Source organism: Lasioglossum baleicum, chromosome 8, assembly GCF_051020765.1.
Source record: "Lasioglossum baleicum chromosome 8, iyLasBale1, whole genome shotgun sequence".
Classification (NCBI taxonomy): Eukaryota; Metazoa; Arthropoda; class Insecta; order Hymenoptera; family Halictidae; genus Lasioglossum; species Lasioglossum baleicum.
This window is the reverse complement of record NC_134936.1, coordinates 791,852-809,986: the sequence shown is the minus strand read 5'-3', so window position 1 is coordinate 809,986 and position 18,135 is coordinate 791,852. Positions and strand designations below refer to the sequence as shown.

Below are 18,135 nucleotides of genomic sequence, written 5' to 3'. Positions count from 1 at the left end.
TCATGGCATCTGTGTGAAAGTGAAAGTGAAAAGTCCGGATCTCGTTGATTTGATCGCACATCCCTCGGGCTGTCGTATACCTGCTATTTACCACCACCTGTGCAGTTCGTTCACCTGACCGTACGTCCCTTAGCTTTCGGTACTGTCGTATACCTGAAGACATCTGTGCAGTTCGTCACCGAGTGACCCAGTGACACACATTTCGAAGCAGCAAATGGATTTACGGCTGAATAAGTGAGTTTTCAATTCAATCAGTTTCTGCTTCTTCTCTCGTTCGGGTAACGTTGCCGTAAGTCGGGTAAAAAGATCCACCCATATGAATTGACAAGTAAAGTTCTTCCGCGACCGACAAAAAGTCTAAAGGAAATGTTGTTCAGAATCATGGTCTTGACAACATATCCAAAGCTCATCCAAATCGGGTAAAAGATAGTACAATCGATCGATTTACAATTAAAAGTTTTTACATTTATCGCGTAAACTAAAGCCGGCCGACAAAAACTGTAAAGGGAAATGTTGTTCAGAATCATGGTCTTGACAACATATCCAAAGCTCATCCAAATCGGGTAGAAGATAGTACTATCGATCGATTTACAATTACAAGTTTTTACAATTATGTATCTCGTAAACTAAAGCCGGCCGACAAAAACTGTAAAGGGAAATGTTGTTCAGAATCATGGTCTTGACAACATATCCAAAGCTCATCCAAATCGGGGAAGATTCACATAATCTCGAGAAACTCTTGTTCGTTGCGGCATCGCGGCGTTACACCGCGCTCGTCTCCCGGCGCGCCGGGCTGAACGTGCCATCGCGCGTCTAGGTCGCGCTCTGATTGGTCCGTGTTTTTCGTTAATAACTCCTAAACAAAGCCCCGGCTGACATTGGTGCAAAGGAAAATGTTGCTTCAAATGACCTAAGGAACCTCCCATTTCCCGGAGTCGAAGGGGTCTTGGGACACCCTGTATGTGAATACACACGAACTTAAATACAATACAATCTTTCCGAAGCCGGCGCAAAATTGAAAATTTTCGACACTGGAAATTACGAAAATCCTTAAATTGTTCTAAATACTAATATACTTATATTTAAATAATAATATATATAAGACAATTGACTGCGGATTTCAATAATCAACTAGAATTTGTTTCTCTGTAAACCAAAGTTTTCGTTATTTATTTATGTACATTAACCACTATTTACATTATATACAAGCTCACCTGTAAACCAAAGAAACGACAATTAGAGTTAATTACTTTATCCTTTTTCTATCTGCACTATGATCTTCTGTTCTAACAATTACTATTAAACTCTTTTTTATTTAATCTGCCTCGATTTTTCACATGTGCTCTATCCTCGATCCCTATCGGTCGATTTTTCAGATTCCCTCTTTATCTACTCTACTGACAATGAGACGCGGTACATTCAACTTAAAGAAAGTACATTCTTTCTTTACATCTCCCCCCGCCGAGGGTGGGACTTTTCAAATATATATTCTATCCTTCAATCGTGGCTACTCCTCCAACTCTTCTTCCTCTGTGTCTTCTTCGTCGATTGAAGTTGGTATTAATTTGCTTGTGTGGAAGAGGCCCGTGTCGGATCTTCTTCTTCCCATTTCTAACTTATAAATTGAGTTTGATATTTTATCAATTATTTCAAATGGTCCAATCCTCAATTTGTCCATCTTCTTCCTATTTAGTTTATTTCCGTTTTCCACGTAAGCTTTATCTCCGATGTTAAATATATATTCCTTTCTGTTTTTATCGAATAGCTTTTTATTGTAGTTGTGGGATTTGATTGTATTTTCTAAAGCTATTATTTTATCTCTTTCCCAGCTATCCTTATTATTTATTCCTTTTAATTCATTTGGTCGGATACTTACATCTGTGCCATCTAGTAAGTACTCTGGTGCGAAGCCTGTAACTGAGTGCTCTGTTGTATTATATTTTTTTCCACATTCTTGCGCTATTGTTGCCCAGGCTTTTTTATTATTTTTTTCATTGACTTTGCATCTTATTTTGTTTACTATGGTCTGATTCAGTCTTTCATTTAATCCATTAGAGAAGGGCGCATTTACCGCAGTAAATATCATTTTTATTCCCTCTTCTTTCAGAAATTCTTTAAATTCTTTTGAATTAATGCCTGGGTATTGATCTGCGAGAATCACATTTATATGGTCTGTCTCTAGTACCTTCTTAGTTAATTTTATGAAGTCATTTGCACTTTGTGTCTTGGAGGTTGTAATAAAGGCGTACCTTGTGAAGTGGTCTACTAAAAGATGTAAATATTTTTTGGTGGATCTAGATCCTCCAAAACCGCCGATGGTATCTATTGATACTATTTCAAACGGTTTTGATGCCGGACCTAAATGTGACATCAAACCGAGTTTTCTTTGACCTCTTGATTTATTCTCTATGCACACTTTACATTTCTTACATGCTTCTATTATATTTCTTGTTAAATTCTTTGCTGTGTACACCGGGCCAATTTTTTTTATCATCTGTCTAATACCTATGTGGCACCAATTTTTGTGTACTTGGTCTATAATCTTTTTACTAAATTCTTCTGATAGTATGATTTTTTCTGTCTTTTTCGTTCTTTTGTAGTATATTTCATTTTTGTGTTTCAGGCCTTGTCTTTTTTCCTTTATCTCCTTATTCTTTTCTTGGTCCGCTATTATCTCGTCTAATTTTATTAAGTTTACTGTTTCTAACAAATCTTCCTCGTTCTCTTCCGGTTCCAAGACCGGGTTCCTGCTCAGACAATCAGCTCCTACATCATCTTTTCCTGGTATATACTTTATTTTAAAATCGTACTGTGATAAGTAATGTGTTAGGTCACCTAGTTCTTCGTCTGTTCGTGTTTTTATATTCATATTTTCCAGGGGCTTATGGTCTGAGTATACTGTAAATTGCTTGCCTATCAGCCAGTACTGCCAGTATTTTACCGCCTCTTTTATTGCCAGGCATTCTAAATAGATGGCCTTTTTCCGTTTTTGGGTTTCGTTTAATTTTCTTGAAAAATATGCTACTGGTCTATCTTTACCATCTAATTGTGTCTGCTTTAGGACTGCCCCGATACCTTCTATTGATGCATCTGTGTATATTACAATAGGGAGTTCTTGGTCAAATATTTCCAAGACCGGTTGTGAACATAGCAGTTCTTTTATTTTATTAAATGCACTTTCGCATTTTTCAGTCCATATGAATTTTTCATTCTTCCTTAGTAGTTTGTGTAGTGGATCTAGAGTTATTGCGCTGTTTGGTAAGTATTCGTGGTAAAAATTTATCTTTCCTAGGAATTGTCGGATGTTCTTCTGTGTTTGTGGGGTTGGAAAATTTTGTATCGAAATTAAGTTGTCTTTGAGAGGTCTTACCGAGTTGTTTTGTATTATATGTCCAAGATATTTCACAGAATCTGCAGCAAATGTGCATTTTTTGAACTTCAATCTAAAACCCTCTTTTGTAATTGCTTCTAAAGTCCGTTCAATGTGTCTTATATGTTCTTCGAACGATAATGAGTGTATTAAAATATCATCGATATAATTTGTTACGAATTCTGTCAGCCCATGTTTTCTTAATATGTTGCTTAAAATCCGTTGGAAGGTTGCTGGTGATGTTTTTAGACCAAATGGTAAACACGTCCACTGAAAATGTCCTTCCTGTGTGACGAATCCTGTTTTATTTCTATCCTCGATTCGCAATGGTATGGACCAGAAAGCTGAATTTATATCTAGAGTTGTAAAATATTTGCAATTCCTAGCTCTTGTTATTATATCCTCTATTAACGGGAATGGTTGTTCCTGTGGTACTATGATTTTATTGAGGTCTCTGAAATCGATGCAAAGTCTTGATTTTTTGTTTTCATCTTTTTTAAACGCTAATGTTACTGGTGCTGCAAACGGACTATATGATTCCTCAATGAGGTTTCTCTCTAAGAGTTTTGCAACTTGTTCTTCTATTTCCTTTTTATCTTCCATAGAACACCTGTAAGGTCTTTTGCTACAATATTTATCGATTAATAAATCGATTCGTGCCTCGTAATCTTTTACGGTGCCTACATCATATTTGTCTTTTGCGAATACCGTCTTATATTTCTCTATAATACTTTCTATTTGACCCCTTTTCTTTTGTCCTAAGTGGTTTACCTTTATCTGGAAATCTCCATGAATGTGCTCATTAAAGTTTATTGAGTATGTTTCTATCTCTTCTTCTTGTGTTTTTGTAATCTTTTTATCGATTGTGTTATCTATCTCTCTCGTATTTATATTTTTCACTTGTTTTATTTCAAGGTTTTCATCTTGTATTAATTTGAATTTCTTTATCATATCTAGACCTATGATAAAATCCTCAAAGTCTTCTCTTTCGACGATAAATACATCTATCTCTTCTTCAATATCAAAAATTCTTATTCTTATGGTTATTAGACCTTTTGTGCTTTTTACACCATTAACCGTTTTTAAAAATATTTTGTTCACATCTTCTTTTCCTTCTATAATCTTGATTAGTTTAGCATTTATAAGAGAAATTTGTGAACCTGAGTCATATGTTCCTTTTATTTCTAGCTTATTTTCTAATAATAATTTTATTTTGATTAATGGTGTAGTTATTCGTTTTTTGTTTCCTTATTTAGTTCTACCTCTAATACCGAGTTACTTCCTATAATCCCAGATTTATTGAATTTTTCTTTCTCCCCTTCTCTTTTCTTAAACCAACATGACTCTTCTGGGTGATATCTCATGCCCTTATTCAAACTTTCACAGTTTCTGCATGGCTTCTTTTCTTCAAATTTCTTTCTGTACTCGACTTTGTCTTCTTTCTTTCTTGCAATGTTGTTTTTATTTGTCCAACTTTCGCATTTTCTGATTTCATTGAAAAATTCAGTTGAGTCTTTACATTTCTTCTTGTCTATTCTATTCCTTATGAATTCAGGCAAGCCTGCTGCTATAAGCATTACTAAGGTGCTTGAACTTATATTTTTATCCATATCTAGTAATAATTTCTCCTTTCTCATAGCGTATTCAATCAGTAGACCCTCTTTATATCTAAATGATATAGCATACATGCCTGTGCTCCATCCCTGGTCTGAAAAAGTTTCTAAAAATCTAACCTTCCATACAGACCATTCAGCATCCACTGTCAACTTTGTCAGTGTTGCACAGTGCCAGTCTAAACATGCCTTATCTAAAAATAATCTTAATATCTCAATCCTTGTGCTATCTTTCATGATTTCAAACCTTGTGCATTCTTTCTCGAATATTTCTAACCATTGTTCAGCGTTTGAATGTTTACTTGTGAATTTCTCAACCATAAACTTCTCTGCTATATTTTTCAAGTTTCGTTGGCTTTCGTTCTTTTGTGTAGTTTCCCCTTCCTTTTCTATTTTGTCTATTATTTCATCTAAGTACGTGTCGTTACACATTATGTTTCCCTCTTCATCTATATATTCTTTCTCCATTTCTTTGGTTAGTGAAATCCACACTTTCCTTACCTGATGTCTCTTGGTTAAACTCTTTTTTATTCTTTTATAGACATTCGTTTTCATCAGTTCTGTGTGTTTATCTACGCATGTCATTTCTCCCGGCAGAGCATACTGCTTGTTATCCTCTGTTGTAATTGAGGTTATGTAGGTAATGTTCGTTTTTGGCTCTTTTGGTGATGCCATATATTTAAATTCGAACATTAGCTTTCTTGTCATTTTAACAAAAATTGTCGTTTTATAAGACAATTGACTGCGGATTTCAATAATCAACTAGAATTTGTTTCTCTGTAAACCAAAGTTTTCGTTATTTATTTATGTACATTAACCACTATTTACATTATATACAAGCTCACCTGTAAACCAAAGAAACGACAATTACAGTTAATTACTTTATCCTTTTTCTATCTGCACTATGATCTTCTGTTCTAACAATTACTATTAAACTCTTTTTTATTTAATCTGCCTCGATTTTTCACATGTGCTCTATCCTCGATCCCTATCGGTCGATTTTTCAGATTCCCTCTTTATCTACTCTACTGACAATGAGACGCGGTACATTCAACTTAAAGAAAGTACATTCTTTCTTTACATATATTTGCGCCGCCTCCGAAAAGATTGTATTGTATTTAAGTTCGTGTGTATTCACATATATTAAATGGAAATTATTTTATACTTTTTAGTGCGTTTTTTCGAAGTCGGTTTAATTTTTTTTTTTAAAGTTTTTTTTATTTTACACTTTTTTTATCTCTGTTATTATCTCTGTCAGCCGTCACATTCCAAATCGTAATTTATAAATATCTGAAAGCGGCAATCGATAGCGGTAACGACGTCGCGTCGTTACTGTTCCTAATGTCTAACATTCAGCGGAGTTCACGACGGTATCACCACCCTACATTTTCGCAAATAAAATCGTAATTAATAAAGAAATGTAAAATTTTTTTGCACGGGACCATCTCGGGAACATACTCTACAAGATGCAAAAGGTTTCGTCCCGATTGGTCCATCCATCTCGACGTAATCGGTGAACATACATAGAAAAAAAAGCGAAAAAAAGGCACATACAGATCGAATTGAGTAACCTCCTCCTTTTTCGAAGTCGGTTAAAAAACAATGCGAGCTCCCGTGTGCGAGGATATGATGGGGAAATTCACCTGTTCGACCGGCGAGAACCGTTAACGCCGAATTTAGATCAGCTGTAACCTCCTTAGCGAGTACACGCAATATTTTCAAAAGTTTCCACCGTGTTACACGACCGTGCGCATACCACATAATCTGTATCACCAATAGTTTTAATATCGCCATTAAACGTGGGCTGAAATCGGAGACACCCGGTTCAAAGATAAAAAAGTCGTGAGTCGTTCAGTTCAAATTCATCAGGATCTAGACTTAGCTTCCTATCACTCGATCCCGGCATCTTTATTGTAATACCATTTGCTCCAACGCGATCGGTGTAACATTTATATATAAATAAATACTTAATAACAATTTTATGTTACATAAATTATATTATTTTCATAGCGGTCACCAAACCATTGTCAGAAAAATGCTTGTTCAATTTAATATAAAAAATTTGTTATTAAATATTTTTGTATACTTATGAATTTCACATTTTTCTATATTGCTTAAAATATATCCCGTAAAAGAATATCACCTAAAAGATGAATTTTTACCGCCGCTGAAAGTATTATATGTATGTAACCCCTTAAAGTGATATGTAAATACAAGAATCCAGTCATTCTATTGTTACGCGATTCTCTCTCAGCCGCTACATTACTCCCCCTCCAGTGACTAAGTCACGATGTTAGGCTCCTGGTAGGGGCTTATTCGCCTTACAATATATTTTTATTTTTACAGTGTATTTAGACTTTACAATGTATGTTTGTACCCTGTTTCTATTTTATAATTATACCTATTTCGGACAGTCTTTACCTCTATATTCGAGTTTATTTTTTTTATCGAGTTTTACTTTTTCAATTAAATTTTTGCTTAAAGATTTTGGCGACCGAGATCCTATTACATAACGTTATAAACAACAAAGTCTTGATCGGAGTGTAACAATTACGCGGTTCTATACCTATAATATATAATATTTACATTCTTTGTCGCGCTTCTATCGTTCTAGATTCCGGCTTGGAATCTCACCGGTGGCTTGACTTTTCTTTTTTCGCGACTACCTTGATGCTGTTCCTCTCTGTTGCCTGGTCCGTCAGCTGTTCCTTTGCTGTAGGATTCATCTGGTGTTAGGATATAGGCTGGCTTGAGCCTGTCTATCGAGATCGTCTTTTCCTTTCCTTTAATTAATACCGTGAAGTATTTCTCGCGTCTTTGTACTACCAGGAATGGTCCCTCATATGCTGGTTCGAGCGCCTTCCTGACTCTGTCCACCCTTATAAAAATATGAGAGCAAGAATTAAGATCTTTATGAACAAATACCTTTTGACTTGTAGCTCGTTGCGTTCGGACAGGTTTCAGCCGTTCCATGTGTTGCTGTAATTTGTACGCGAACGTCTCCGGCTCCACTTCAATACTCTTTGGTTCAAAGAATTCCCCAGGAATTCCCGTAAATCATTTGCGCTGCAGAATGATTTGAATCGTCTCTTACTGCTGCCCTTAGTCCCAACAATACTGTGGGTAAAGTTTCTGACCATTTATTGCTGCCGTGTGCTTTTAAGGCAGTTTTCAGTGTCCTGTGGAAACGCTCTATTTTCCCATTAGTCTGTGGATGATATGGAGTCGTGTGCAGAACTTTAGCTCCGCAGATGGCTGCTAAATTCCTAAATAGGCGAGACTCGAACTGTCTGCCCTGGTCTGTGACTATTTTATCTGGTACGCCGAATCTACTTACCCAATGTTTGTAGAATTTTTGTGTTACCGTTTCCGCTGAGATGTCTCTCAGTGGTATTACTTCCGTCCACCCTGTGAATCGATCTATACAGGTGAGGCAATATATTTTTCCATCTGAAGGCGGTAACGGTCCAATGATGTCTATGTGTACCATTCTGAATCGGGCATCTGGCTCTTGAAATTCTGCAAACTTTGATTTTGTGTGTCTAGTTACTTTGACCTTTTGGCAATTTATACATGTTTTCGCCCAATCTCGAACTTGTTTCTTCATTCCTGGCCATATGAATTTTCCTGTTATTAGCTTGATAGTTGTTTTGATACCTGGATGTGCTAAATCATGAATCTGTTTGAACACCGTTTTTCGAAATTTTTTCGGTATATATGGCCTGATGTTGTCCTGTGATGTGTCACACCACAGAGTCTTCCCAGACTGCAGTACATGTTGCTTCATGCTCAAGGAAGGAAAATTTTTTATTACTTCTTTTAACTCAATATCCGTCTCTTGTTCTTCGGCTATTCGATCGTAGTCGACTGCCGAGATTTCTTCAATTCTTGATAATGTGTCTGCCACTATGTTATCCTTTCCGCTTACATGCTGGACTTCTGTTGTGTATTGTGAGATAAATTGGAGTTGTCGTTGTTGTCTCGGTGAGGCTTTTTCGTTCTTTTGCCTAAATGCGAAAGTCAACGGCTTGTGGTCGGTGAATATTGTGAATTCTCTTCCCTCTAGCAAATATTTAAATTGTTTTACTGATAGGTACATGCTCAACAATTCGCGATCATAGGTGCTGTATGCTCTTTGTGTCTCGCTCAATTTCTTAGAGTAGAACGATATTGGTTTCCAGCTCTCCTGATCGTATTGTTGTAATACTGCCCCTATAGCCCAGTCTGAGGCATCTGTATATAATGACAATGGACATTCGCTCTTAGGAAAGCTTAGGAGAGCCGCGTTGGCTAATTCCGTTTTACATTTTTCAAATTGCTTGTTCGTTTTTTCAGTCCATGGCACTTTTCTCCGGTCTCGTTTCTTTGCGCCCTGCAACATCTCGTGGAGCGGTGCCTGAGTCAGTGCAGCGTCTTTTAGATATTTCCGATAAAAATTGACCATACCTAAGAATGTGCGTAAGTCACTGATTGTTTTGGGTATTTTATAATTTAGAATTGCCTGAACCTTTTGTGGAAGTGGCCTTGATCCCTCAGCCGTAATGAGGTGTCCCAGAAATTCTACCTGGTGTACTCCCAATATCGACTTGGATGTATTTATACGGAGGCCGTATTTGTCTAGTCGATTGAAAATTAATTTTAAGTGCTCTTTGTGCTCTTCTTGTGATGCTGAGGCTACTAGTATGTCGTCCATATAGGGAAATGCGAACTCGATACCCCGAAATACTTCATTAATAAATCTCTGGAATGTGGACGGAGCATTACGGAGTCCGAAGCTCATGACATTAAATTCGTATAGTCCGAATGGTGTAATGATTGCTGTTTTATGTTTGTCTTCTTCCGCGATCGGTATTTGATAATACGCTTTGATTATATCAATTTTTGAAAATATGATTTTATTTTGTAAAGTAGACTGAAAATCTTCGATTCTCGGAATCGGATATCGATCTGGAACTGTTCGTGCATTTAGTAGTCTATAAGCGCCACAAGGTCTTACCATTGTGATTTCGATGGCCTTATGATGCCGTTGTCTAGCAAATATCTGAATTCTTGCTTAGCTATTCCCAGTCTCCTCGGATCTAGTGGTCGTGCCCTCGAGTATACTGGTTGTCCCGTTGTGACTATTTAATGTTTGACTTCATGTTTGATTGCCTTTGGTACTATCTCTGGTTTAGCGATTCCTGGGTACAAGCGGAGCAGGTCTGAAAATTTTGATAGTTGATTTACTGTGTTAATTCCGTGGTCATTGATTATCGATGTTATTTCGCCCCTTGCAGCCAGGCGTGTAATACCATCGATTAATTGTTTTTATGAATGTCCACGACTAATTGAAATTTATTCAGGAAATCGGCACCGAGTATTCCTTTGTTAACTTTAGCTATTATAAATGGCCACTGAAATGGACGTCTCAAGCCCAAATCGGTTTTCGGTGCCATTTGCCGCGTATAATTTATACTCGCAGCGCCCTTTTGCTTTTGGGCCTGCCGGAATAATTGATACGTCTGCTCCCGTATCTACCAGAAATCGTAACCCTGCCTTCCTATCCTTCACAAATAGTTGGAACTTGCGGCACCGTCTTTCACCCTCTGCAGCAGGCTTTGCCGCCTCGTCTACTGCTGGCTCGGGTTTTCCGAAACCTTCCAGCTGCACGGTTGTTTGCATTTTTCTGGTAGGCATCTTTTTCCAAATCTGAAATGGTAATAACAATATTTTCCATCAGGGTTAAATCTTTTTCTGGATCCGCTTCGGCTCGTGTCACGAGACCGACTAGAATTACGGTTTCTTGGTCGTGACCGTTGTTGGCTACTTAACGCCGCGACTTGATGTTCTAGAGCTGATAATTTTTGTAGTATTTCGTTGTTAGAGTAGCATTGTTGCTGCCGATGATGGCCATTTCCACGTGTGCTACGGTTTCCCCCATTTTGTCCGCCATTTCTGCTAGTTTCTCTAACGGTTCTTCGCTGACTATCAGTACGCTTCTTACAACCTCTGGCATTTTTTCTAGCCATACCGTTCGTAAACCTTGTCTGAAATATCCTCAGCGTCCCCCAGCGATCGCAATTTGCGATTGCAATTTGACTAGGTTTCATGTCGCCCAATTCCACACCAGTAATTAATCGTTTGATTCGTTTATTTTCGCTTTCTTTGTACGTGTCTATGAGTCTCTGTTTTGCTAGCGTATATTTTCCGTCGCTGTTGCTTTTAATTATGTCCCATACTGTTTCTACGAATTTGGGTTCTAGTTGCGCCACGAGGTAATTGAATTTTGTAGCTTCGTTTGTTATATTACTGATACAGAATTGTGCTTCGACTTGGTGAAACCATATTTCTGGTTTATCTACCCAGAATGGAGGAATTTTTATGCTCACCTTGTTTGACTCCAGTTTTCCGACGATCGGCTCATTCTTTTCCTTTTCCATTTTCGGTTTCGTTTGCACGTGGCCGACCCTTGCTCTTTGTTTATTTTCTCCGCACTTCACAAGTCAGGGGTCACCACTTATTCGGAGCTATTCCTCCTGTGCTCTCGCTCACGATCTGTATTCGACGGACCACACAAAATAAGCTAATGCCGCTTGCAGTATTTAACAATCTTTATTTCTTCACGTGGAACACTTTTTCGCATCTCTCTTATTTAGCAAATATATTGTATGTGTTTCTATGCTTAAGTACGATTGAAGTACTTAAGAAAATATATACATATATGCGGGATAGGTCGGTCCGGAGTCTGCGACTACGGCCGGGCGCGAAGGGGATTTTGCGGAAGCTAGGGTAAAGGTGGCGTGACGGTTGTTTCGCGCGGGAATCAGCGAGCGCGGAGGAGCGGCGTAGCGTGGCGAAAAAGAGAGTTAAGAGTGTAACGGTCGTAGCAAGTTGTCACGTCGTTTTTTGTTTATTAAATCATTAATTAGCGCAACCCAACCGCATTCGTTATTTCGTCCACCTCGATATACTCGATCCTACATATATCTCTTTGTCATTAATACACTAATAGGATGCTTCATTAAAAAAAAGTAGTTTGATTTTTACCTAAAAAATTTTTTTAATAGAAGTTTATCTCTTCTAATAAATACAATATGATTTGACATGAAGGCTCAAAAAAAGAAAGAAAGGCTCAGAAGCCTTTATAAGAATAAAAAGTGAATGTCAGAATGTAAGTTGACGTGGCTCAGCGAGAAAGCACATCATCACGTAAACCAGTGGTCGCCACGGATGAGACTTTTCAGGCCGCTGGCGGCTCGCGCAGTGCTTCGATTGTGCCCGAACTTTCTCGCGCATGCGCGGCGATTTCAGCCTCAGTAACGTAAGCCTCTCGATGAAATGGGGTTCCTTGAGCACCCCGCAGAACTTTAAAAAATTTATATGATTTGATTCTAAAAAATGAATGTATACCAAGTGTATTTGTGTATATTTTGTAACTCGTAGGACACGTCCTGGAGTCTTTTTGTGCGGTAAGATTATTTCGGTACATTCCTGCCAATATAACTGCCTCAGGGCTCTGGCCGCTCTGCTACCAAATAGTAGATACGTTACAGTTTTTTCCGCGCAGCGCCTCTAGCGGCCATCTATCGTACAAAAATGTTTGGGCACAACCGAAGCACTGGGCTCGCGCCGCCTCCTTTTACCGGCCGCAGTATTTAAACATTTCCATGTATTACATTTTATTTATACCTGTACTGAAACAAGACTTTAAGAAGCCTAAAGTGACAATTTAGCTACATTGGCATTGAACAATAAACAAAATCAACTTGTACTTTCCATTACGAAGTACTTTTGTCAACTGTTAAGTAAAATTATTAAGTAAAACTATTTCTGTTACCACAATTTTTTGTCAACTGGCTTTGGTTTGCAAAATATGAGCTGAAAACGACTTTCGCAAGGCAGAAACCAGGTACAGTTCCGTACCTGGGTACTGGGTACCCTCGATGCCGTCCATTAACATAAAACGCTATAAAACATTTCACCGGGATTAGGACCCCTCAAATGAGGGTAGCGAGGGGCAGCGGACCCGTTTACAACTCTCCGTACTGAACACTGGACCCACGACGGTCACGTACGAGGGACGTTTAAACTCTGTCTCAGGAGAGAAGGGACTTGGGTAACGACCAGTTTACGTCGTTCGCTGCGCAGGTTCGCCCTGATTGGTAGTACTCCCAATGCACAACGCATGCGCGCAGTGGCACTGAAGCGACGCCACGCGCCGCAGCGCTGCAGACTGCCTCATTCGCGTTCTACCGGGTGTACTCAGGTGTACTGCATTACGCACGCTTCCACAGTTTTCTTTGTGTTCTCTTTGCACAGTGTTTTTGAAGTGTCAAAATTATGTAGATACAATATATTAACACACATCTACAAAAAATGTACAAATTATATATAAAATTAAATAAAACATATTGGGTCTTTACATAATTCAATCATATTCTTTTTGTGTAAATCGTAATTTGTACATTTTTTGTAGATAAGTGTTAATATAATAACACATATCTACAAAAAATGTACAAATTATACAAATAAATTAAATATATTATTTATTACGCGTGCAAATAGTCCCGATTTCCCATTCCGAATCATTTCATGCTAACCCGTTTCACTCCGGTACACCGTGTACATGAATACTCGCGTCGAGTAGAGTGGGGAGTGGGTAGTGGAGTGGGAGTTCGGAGGTTCGCAGCAAGCCGCTGCCTCAGTCGAGCTGCGCGAATTGAGTCCCTTCTCTCATGAGACAGAGTTTAGTACACGTGCACCCTCCAGGACAATTTCCCGTTAGTCTACCCCTGTTTTCCTGACACAAGGGTGTGCCAATCAGAGACGCTACATCGCTTCGCGACACGAGGGGCACTCTCCAAGGTACGCGCTCCTTCACGACTATTAGGCCCTTTCCGGACACAAAATTGCATAAAAGTCCGTCCGAAAACGGATCATCAGTCATAGCTGATTTAACCACCGAACAGTGCACAGAAGTCCAATGGAGAGTAGAAATCACGGAAAACTGTTCTTATTAGAACATGACGAAAGTCAAATTATAGACGCTAAATTGCCATCGATAGGACAAGTTTTAAGAGTTTTGTTGTACAATTTACGGAAAGTGAAATTGAACCTTCGATCTAACTCATATCTTGCTGTGAAAGAAGTGGAAGTGTTGTGGGAAAAGGCAAAAATTCCATTCAGGCAAAGCTATCACAGAATCGAGAAATTGGAGTCCTTGTACCAGAAGTGGAGGCTGTTACAAAAGCATTCTACACGACGATCGCAGCTACAAGATAACAAGGAACAACAGTTTCTTGATCAATTAGATGATCTTTTCGATATCGCACATGTTGATGCTTCGATCTCCTCCAATCATCGATCCTGGTCGTCCTTTTTTTCTTTGGTTCAGAAGAAATTGTTTATCTTCATCGATCGTGATCATTTCTAAAGCATCAACATGTGCGATATCGAAAAGATCATCTAATTTATCAAGTAACTGTTGTTCCTTGTTATCTTGTAGCTGCGATCGTCGTGTAGAACTCTTTTGTAACAGCCTCCACTTCTGGTATAAGTACTCCAATTTCTCGATGCTGTGATGGCTTTGCCTGAATGGAATTTTTGCCTTCTCCCACAACGCTTCCACTTCTTTCACAACAAGATATGAGCTAGATCGAAGGTTCAATTTCACTTTCCGTAAATTGTAAAACAAAACTCTTAAAACTTGCCCTATCGATGGCAACTTAGCGCCTACAATTTGACTTTCGTCATGTTCTAATAAGAACAGTTTTCTGCACGACGCACGTGTACCAAACGTCCCTCGTACCTGACCGTCGTGGGTCCAGTGTTCAGTACGGAGAGTTGTAAACGGGTCCACTGCCCCTCGCTGCCCTCATTTAAGGGGTCCTAATCCCGGTGAAATGTTTTATAGCGTTTTATGTTAATGGACGGCATCGAGGGTACCCAGTACCCATGTACGGAACTGTACCTGGTTTCTGCCTTGCGAAAGTCGTTTTCAGCTCATATTTTGCAAACCAAAGCCAGTTGACAAAAAATTGTGGTAACAGAAATAGTTTTACTTAATAATTTTACTTAACAGTTGACAAAAGTACTTCGTAATGCAAAGTACAAGTTGACTTTGTTTATTGTTCAATGCCAATGTAGCTAAACTGTCACTTTAGGCTTCTTAAAGTCTTGTTTCAGTACAGGTATAAATAAAATGTAATACATGGAAATGTTTAAATATCTCTGTTATTTGTGATTGTACGAAAAAATGTCAGAGGAGAAATTTGCATTGTTCAATAAGGTAAATATAATAGCAAAATAAAAAAATTTTTTGGAAATCATATTTTTGAAATTTCAAGGTCATTGTTATTTTTATTTAAAGGAAGTCATATAATTTTTCCATATTCCTATTCAGAAAAAAAGACAAATCCAACGATGTGCCATGTTCCATAGTTGAGGTGAATTTCACAATTTTCAAACTTTTCAGTCGCTTTGCGGCACGTGATCCATTTTTTCGATCGATCTCAAACTTTGCACAAATTTTTTTCTCACCTAAAGGAACAATTCTGGGGGGTGCGGTGCATTTAATTCGTTGGTCAAAAAATATGGACCACCCTAGGCCGCACGTCTCGTTCCCCGTAACGGCCCTAGTCCTCGAGGCAGCTCAGGCCCGTACCTATCCCAGACCGTATGAACTGCGCGTGACGCATTAGGGCGACACTCGTATCAATAGGTTTCCACATTACGATTGAGGTACTATTGTCAATGCGTTTTTTTATGTGGTATCCCCTGTAGGCCTATTCCACTCTGTTGCATGACAATTTCTGAAACTAACTTTGAACAATAAACACGGAAAAGAGAGAGATAACTTTGACAAATACTTCTTAATTCCATTCCCAAAATTTTAAACAGTCATTCAGACAAACTTCTTCGTGTACGTTTAGATGTACTCGGAATATCAGATATATCGAACGAAAGATTAGATGTCGCGGCTCGCATCGCAGACGATAGACTGTTTAAAATTTTGGCAATGGAATTAAGAAGTACAGTAATTCTTCGATCGGAGTCCTGGGGGGTGTCTCCGATCGGAGTCCAGTGCCTACTCACTCCACTGCCGGCCAATGCTGCTCCGCGCTGTAGAGCGGCGATGATTGATCTCGGCTCGGTTATATCGGTGTGAACACCACACATTGACTCGAGTGAATCGAGTTCTCAAACTTCTTAATTTTAATGATCGGTTTATGGGACTTTTACTAGCTTATTCCTGGCGTTTCTCTGATTAAAATGATACCAAACACGATATAATTTCAACGTTATTTAGTGGTTTAATGGACGGTAAAAGTTTCGAACGCAACGAAGAAGAGCGCATTGGAAAGAAAGAGATGTGAACCAGCGGCGGCTACTATTCGCGTCTCTTTCTTTCCAATACGCTCTTCTTCGTTGCGTTCGAAACTTTCATCGTCGATTAAACCACTAAATATTGGCCAAATTATATCGTGTTTGGTATCATTTTAATCAGAGAAATGCCACGAATATGTTGGTGAAAGTCCCATAATGATATCATAGAAAATAAAAAAGCTGAGGTCTTGGTGTTTCATTGTGATGACGCACGGGCCTTTAAACTGTGCCGGCGACGGCGACACGCGATCCTATTTCATTCTGTCCTTCTCTATGTTCGGCTCGTCGTTTGAAGTCTCGGCGCGGTAGACGCAGTCATAAAAATATAGCCTCCGTACTCTACCCAAGTCCATTCAAAACCCGGGTGTTGGGACTCCGATCGAAAAATTACTGTATTTGTCAAAGTTATCTCTCTCTCTTTTCCGTGTTTATTGTTCAAAGTTAGTTTCAGAAATTCTCATGCAACAGAGTGGAATAGGCCTACAGGGGATACCACATAAAAAAACGCATTGACAATAGTACCTCAACGGTAATGTGGAAACCTATTGATACGGGTGTCGCCCTAATGCGCCACGCACAGTTCATACAGTCTGGGATAGGTTTGGGCCTGAGGACTAGGGCCGTTACGCGAGCGAGACCTGCGGTGGGAAAAGGAGGCGGCGCGAGCCGCCAGCGGCCCGAAAAGTCTCATCCGTGCCGACCACTGACGTAAACGGTAGGTCCCGAGTTCAAATCCCGCCAACTGCATAAAAATTTCTGGACTTTAATAAGCTCTTTTCAAAGACAATATTCCCTGAAGCAGTCCACAGAAAGAGTAGTATTATATGTAGTTTCTAATTTTTGTTATAACTTTTTCTTGAATTTGAAGATTTAATTGAATGTTATTTAAATATTGGTTTCACATTTTTTAAATATTTACTTTATATTGTTTAAATATCTAATTTATATTCTCTGAATATTTAGCTTATATTTTCTAAACATTCAATTTACATTTCTTGTATATGTATACAATATTCAGATCCAATATTTTTCTCATATGAAAAAGTGTGGCTTAAAAAATGTTTTCCTAATGTTCGGAAAAAATATTTATCCAATTGTTTTGTGCTACTAGGGTATTTCCTGCATATTAGAAAAAAATTCTATTTCCAATATTACATAAAGATTCATTTTATAACGAGAAAAAATATTTTTTACATAATATGAAATAAATAAAAAACAGCAGTTTTTCCATATTGAAAACCTGTATTTTACCTTTGTTAAGGCTTTGTTGTTATCTACCCGTGTTTTTCGCTAATAACTCCTCAAAAAAGCCGCGACGGCCATTTTGCAAAGCAAAATGTCGCTTCAAATGAGCTCAGGAACCTCCCATTTTAAGGAATCGCAACATTTATGAGTCACCCCGTATATGAAAAATTAAGGCCGAGCGGTCGTAACATGTATAAGAGAAACTGGTGCGGAGGACCGTAACTTGACTACATATTTCAAAGTCTTCAAAACTTGCGAAGAATCAGCAAGGTATATAATTACGGTCAAATCTTTCCCAGTATCTCATACAACAAAAAATAGAAGGATTTTGATCTTGAGAGGCGTGGCAGGCTAAATTAGTCCAGTCAACGAAAAGTTGTAGAGGGAAATAGAAGGAACACAATTTTTAACTTTGGGTCTTTGTTTGGACTAGTTAGAAGGTAAACATACTTAAAATCAACAAAACCTAGGAGGTGAGCGGGGTGCAGGGGGACACGTACAAGGTCCCCTTTTTCGGTTTTCCGCTTATATCTCGGAAACAAT

At 38.5% G+C, this 18,135-nt stretch overlaps 1 protein-coding gene across 1 annotated transcript in view; it reads left to right on the top strand.

The window, feature by feature from the left end:
• LOC143211245 (dynein axonemal heavy chain 5-like) overlaps positions 1–18,135 on the top strand; it is a 179,722-nt gene that overhangs the window by 118,989 nt on the left and 42,598 nt on the right. The window lies entirely within an intron of this gene.